Genomic DNA, 6,167 nt, shown 5'->3' with positions numbered 1-6,167 from the left:
TTTTGTGCACCTAACTCACAGTCTAATGGAGGAGACTGGCAGCTGACCTAAAATGTTGATATATTAGAATAAATGGCACATGGGGTAAGCCGGGTGCTAGGAGACTCATAAGGGTAAGGGTAAGGGCAGCATAAGTGTCAAGGGAGACTTCCTAGGGAAGCAAATTCTGAGCTGAGAACTGAAAGAGAAGTGGGGGTTAGCTATAGGAAGAAAACAAGGGGGCATTAGAGGCAAGGGAATGGGGTCAGTGTAGAATTTCATGGCTGAATGCAGGAACTGGGCAGGAGATGAGGTTGGAGGAATCAGTAACAGGTAAGACTATGAAGGAAGGGCATTGGTGAACCACAGGAGGTTTGGAAGCCTGGGGGTGGGTGAAGGCACATCAATCACATTCATAGTGCAAAAAGTTCCATGGGTTAATTGACCTTCCTTATTGGTCAGATGTGTTTGTTGGTACATCATAACATTGGAACTGGTAAATGGCAAATAAGGAATCTAGATGGATTTGTAGATGGAAGTCCAACCAATACCAAGCGTACCTTCTGATAATGTATAAAAAATATTTTTCAATTTTGACTTGATTATTCTGTCTTTACAAACCTCTGACAACATTTGCTAAAAATTCTCTCAAAATCAAAGCCTGAGTAGAGGGGAAAGTGAGGGCTGCATGACTTTGTGTTCTCTGTTTTCCACTACTTTTCTGGGGCATTGCTGTGAACTGTTCATCCAAAACTTATTCTCCTTGAGGAGGGGCCATTTGAATAGCAGCAGGGGAGGAGGCGAAAAGAAGAACCACATGTGGTGTACATTAATTAAGAAAATATATTTAGTATAATCAGACAATGGTTTGTAGGAGTTAAAAATAACTCCTTGTGAAAAATTACTAAGGAGTTACAATTAATGTTTTAACACAAGTTCACAGAGCAGGGCAGATTCCAAGGCTGCTGAAAACTGACATCACAGATGGTGCAGGGTGTTTATAGAGCACAGTGAGGCCACTGAGGAGACCATCTGCAGAAATGAGCTCACCTTCTCTCCTAGAAGCCAGAGAGGGAGGAGACAGAGGGAATTGTTTTGGTTGTGAGCTATGAGCTAGGTGACTTATTTCTTTTCTCTCTACCCCTCATACTCTCTTAACTGTGGACATAAAACATGTGGTGAATTTTTGTTTGGTTGTTTTGGGTGAGGTTTATTGAATGTCAGGATTCACAAAATGGCCTTTCTGTCTCTTCTCGCTTTAATGGACCCTTGGTTGGCTGCTTCATCCATTTCGCCAGTGTTTTATCACCAGACAGCATGTTTCTCTCTTTCATACTGGTGTTTATGAAGGCCCTGCCCCTTTCTCCCCCTTCATGTCTTCTCACAGCACCCCATGTGGGCCTAAGTGGGTAAAGAAAAGGGTTGGAGTGTATATCCTTTGCCATCGGTACAGCTAAATGAATGATACAGAATGAGGAGAAAGGGGGCCATAGTGACGTGTGACATTGGCTAGCTGATTTGGGGGCTAAGGGTTTTAAGATTGGGGGACCAATATTTGTATTTTAAATTCAGATGGTATTTAAAATATGGTTCTATAACTGCAATGAGGCCCTCTCATCTGTGAATTAATGTGTCATAACTCATGTTCAAGTACCACACAAACATCCATGGTGTGAATGATTACACAATAAATTCAAACCCTGTTGTGTCTTACAGCTTAATTAGTACATGAAGCTACATGAGTTAGTTGAACCCATGTGAGATTATGTCATATGGTGTGTAAAAATGGAAATGTTGGGAAGTATTTTGCAGTTTTTCAGGGGAGAAAGCAGGGTTGACTTTTCTATGATGTCTTTTGTGTCAGTTTCTATATTTGTGCTCAACAAGTGATGTTGGACTTCTGAGCTTTTGTTGCCTGGTTGAACACAATTGTTCAGTATGAATTTGTTGTTTATTTAGGCATTATGGAGGGATGACAGACACCAGAAGAAATACAAAACAGGATCTTTGAGGCCTGACCAATGGACTGTGGCAGCCCCAACTCGACTTAGCTTAATTCAGCTTCACCAAACATGATCCCAGACTGATCCCAGACTACATGGGCTTGATAACAGCTGTCTGATCCTACAATCTTCTTCAATTCCAGCTAGAATGCTGTATCAGATACTTCGCAGATTTTTTCAAAAGCTTGTATGCAAAAATATGCCAACAGAGCATGGGATTCAAGTTAACATCCACCTGAGCACTCTGGATTTAGTTGCCCTCGGTGTGGGCCGCACAGTGGGTATAGGTGTGTGTATGTCCTGGCTGGTGAGGTGGCTAGCAGTCAAGCAGGGCCATCCATTGTGATCTGCTTTTTGGTGGCTGGCCTATCTTCTGTGTTGGCTGGGCTGTGCTATGCAGAGATTAGTGCCCGTACCCAGGTTCCCCATTCTGGCTCTGCATATCTCTACAGCTTTGTCACTATAGGTGAACTCTGGGCTTTCCTCAGTGGCTGGAACCTCATCCTCTCCTTTGTTGCTGATACAGCCATTGTGGCCTGTGCCTGGACCTTAGTTTTTGCCAACCTGTTTGGGAACCAGATCGCTCAGACTCTTTTTTTTTTTTTTCAACGTTTATTTATTTTTGGGACAGAGAGAGACAGAGCATGAACGGGGGAGGGGCAGAGAGAGAGGGAGACACAGAATCGGAAACAGGCTCCAGGCTCTGAGCCATCAGCCCAGAGCCCGACGCAGGCCTCGAACTCACGGACCGCGAGATCGCTCAGACTCTTAATGAGAACATCTCACCTCATGTTCCCCAAGTACTTGCAGAATATCTAGGCTTCATTGTTGTGGGCCTAATGTTGTTGCTCATCGAATTGCAGACTGCCATTTCATACATTTTTCCTGGTTGCCAAAGTGATTACATTGGTGAAACTTTTGGTTCTTGGTTTTGTCATCATCTCTGGCTTCATTAAGGGAGACCTGCAAAACTGGAAACTCACAGAAGACGACTATGTAAAAGCTGGACTCAATGACACCTCAAGCTTGGGCCCTCTGGGCTCTGGAGGATTTGTGCCATTTGGCTTTGAGGGGATTCTCCGTGGAAAAGCTACCTGTTTCTATGCATTTATAGGTTTCAGCATCGTTCTTACAACAGTCAAGAAAGAGCAGAATTCCCAGTGTTCCATCCCCATGGGCATTATGATTTCACTGTTCATCTGCTTTGTGCTATATTTTGCTGTCTCCTCAGCACTTACGCTTATGGTGCCTTACTATCAGCTTCAACATGGAAGCACCTTGCCTGAGGCATTTTTCCTTATTGGCTGGGCACCTGCGTACTATGTTGTAGCTTTTGGATTTTTCTGTAGTCTTTCTGACAGCCTTTTGAGCTTTATGTTCCCCATTCGTCAGTTGATACACATGATGGCAAAAGATGGCCTCCTGTTCCCTGTCCTTGCTAGAGTGTGTACTGGCTCATACTCCCGCATCATGGCTTCTGTGATATTTAGTATTATTGCAGCAAACATGGCATTCTTCTTGGAACTCACTGATCTTGTGGACCTCAGGTCACTTGAGTCTCTGCTAGCTTACTCCCTGGTTGCTCTTTGTGTTCTCATCCTTCGGTATCAGCAGAGTGGAGGAAATGAACCAATGTTCAGGAGGAGAATGGACCGGCAGCAGAGAGGCTAACTCTACAGGGACTACTTTTTCCAGGCAGCCCCACCCCCACTCCACTCTCTGGCCGGGTTGTCCGTGTTTGCTCCTCACTGCTTGCTCTGCTGCTAATTCTTCTTGGCTTGGTGCTGGCCCAGTGGCCAATTCTGCTTTCTGGAGACCCAGTGTGGATTTCAGTGGTTGTGCTGCTCCTGGTGCTCATCACTGGGCTTACTGGGGTCGTCTGGAGACAACCTCAGAGCTCCAGTTCCCTTCACTTTAAGGTCCCTGCTCTGCCTCTTCTCCCACTACTGAGCATCTTCATGAATGTTTACCTTATGATGCAGATGACAGCTGCCACCTAGGCCCGATTTGGTGTCTGGACGCTGATTGGGTTTGCTGTCTACTTCAGCTATGGGATCCAGCACAGCCTGGTCTATTAACCCCACCTAAGTTAGGGCCAAAACTGTAGACCTTGAACTCAGCAGTGCCAGTACATATTCTGCTTGATAAAATAACACCTGAATGCAGTCTGGTCCCTTTGCATAATAGTGGAGAGTATTTTTGAGCACATAGAAAGTTAGGTCTCCCATGGGATGCTGATGTGGGGGAACACTAATAGAGCTCTGTATTTATTGTGGAATGAAGGATGTGGCTTTGCTCTTTCTTCTTTATTATTTCTTACTTGTATATTTGTTAATTATGTCTATAGTTGTTTACTGGCTTTTAAAAAAATATTAAAAAAACTAGGGGTGCCTGGGTCACTCAGTCAGTTAAGCATCCAACTTTGATTCAGGTCATAATCTCACAGTCCGTGAGTTTGAGCCCCACGTCAGGTCTGTGCTGACAGCTCACAGCCTGGAGCCTGCTTCAGATTCTGTGTCTCCCTCTCTCTCTGAACATACCTTACTTGTGCATGCTCTCTCTCTCTCTCTTAAAAATAAATAAATATTAAAAATTTTAAAATTATTTTCATTTTATTTGGTTAAATATTCAGTAGCTGAGGGAGGGGCACCTGGTTGGCTCAGTCAGTAGAGCATGCAACTTTTGATCTCATAGTGGTGAGATTGAGCTCCTCATTGGGTATACGGATTACTTTAAAATACATCTAGTAGCATAATTACTGGATTGTATGGTATGTATTTTAATTTTTTGAGGAAGCTCCATACTGCTTTCCATAGTAGCTGTACCAATTTACATTCCCACCAACAATGTGTGAGGGCTCCTTTTTCTCAATTTCCTCAACAACACTAGTTATTTTGTATTTTTTATTTTATCCATTCTTACAGGTGTAAAGATATATCTCACAGTGATTTTAATTTACATTTTCCTGATGATTAGTGATGCTAGTACCTTTTCTTATGTCTTTGGCCATCTATTTCTTCTTTGGGAAAATTCAATTCATGTCCTATGCTGAATTATTTTTTTAATTTGGATTTCTTACTTGGATTATTTGGTTTTTTTGGTGTTGAGTTATATAAGATATTTATGTATTTTATATTAAACTTTTTTTTGGATATATCATTTGGAAATATCTTCTCCCATTCAGTAGGTTGCCTTTTGTTTTGTTTATGGTTTCCATTTCTGTTGCAAAAGCTTTTTAGTTACATGAATTTGAAAAGATATATGCAACCCTATGTTTATTGCAGCATTATATACCAAAACCAGGAAATGAATGCAACCAAAGTATACAAGTGTCTATTGATATATGAATGGATCAAGAAGGTGTGAGATACACACACACACACACACACACACACACACACAATGGAATATTACTCACCCAATACACACAGTGGAATATTACTTGGCCACTAAAAGGAATGGAATCTTGCCATTTTTAATAACATGGATGAACCTACAAAGTATAATGCTAAATAAAATAAGTCAGTCAGAGAAACAAATACCATATGTTTTCACCCTATGTGGAATTTAAGAAATAAAACAATCTTTAAGGAAAACAACACATAAAAAAATTAAAAAAAATCCACTCCAGACTCCTAAATACAGGAAAAAAAATACTGGTGGTTGCCAAAGGGGAGGTAAGCAGGGGAATAGGTGAAATAGATAAAAGGAATTAAAAGCACACTTGTCTTTTTTTTTAATTTTTTAATGTTTTTATTTATTTTTGCGACAGAGAGAGACAAAGGATGAGCAGGGGAGGGGCAGAGAGAGAGGGAGACAAAGAATTGGAAGCAGGCTCCAGGATCTGAGCTGTCAGCACAGAGCCTGATGCGGGGCTCGAACCCACAGACTGTGAGATCATGACCTGAGCTGAAGTCGGATGCTTAACCGACTGAGCCACCCAGGCTCCCCAAGAGCACACTTGTCTTAATTACACTGAGAAATGTGTGGAATTGTTGAATCATTATATAGTAGACATGGAGCATATAATAACCCTGTATATTAGAAATAAAATACCTAGAAAAAACTGAAATAAAAAAGATGAAAATGGCCTCTGACATTAATGAGGCTATATTTTATTTCGTTTTTTTTAAATTATTATTATTTTTTTTAATTTACATCCCAGTTAGCATATACTGCAACAAT

At 41.6% G+C, this 6,167-nt stretch overlaps 1 pseudogene; it reads left to right on the top strand.

Annotated features, from left to right (window-relative positions):
• The first annotated feature begins 1,944 nt into the window (after positions 1 to 1,944).
• LOC115518426 lies at positions 1,945 to 4,335 on the top strand (annotated as a pseudogene).
• Positions 4,336 to 6,167: the final 1,832 nt, after the last annotated feature.

Source organism: Lynx canadensis, chromosome B4, assembly GCF_007474595.2.
Source record: "Lynx canadensis isolate LIC74 chromosome B4, mLynCan4.pri.v2, whole genome shotgun sequence".
Classification (NCBI taxonomy): domain Eukaryota; kingdom Metazoa; phylum Chordata; class Mammalia; order Carnivora; family Felidae; genus Lynx; species Lynx canadensis.
This window is presented reverse-complemented; position numbering and strand designations above follow the sequence as displayed.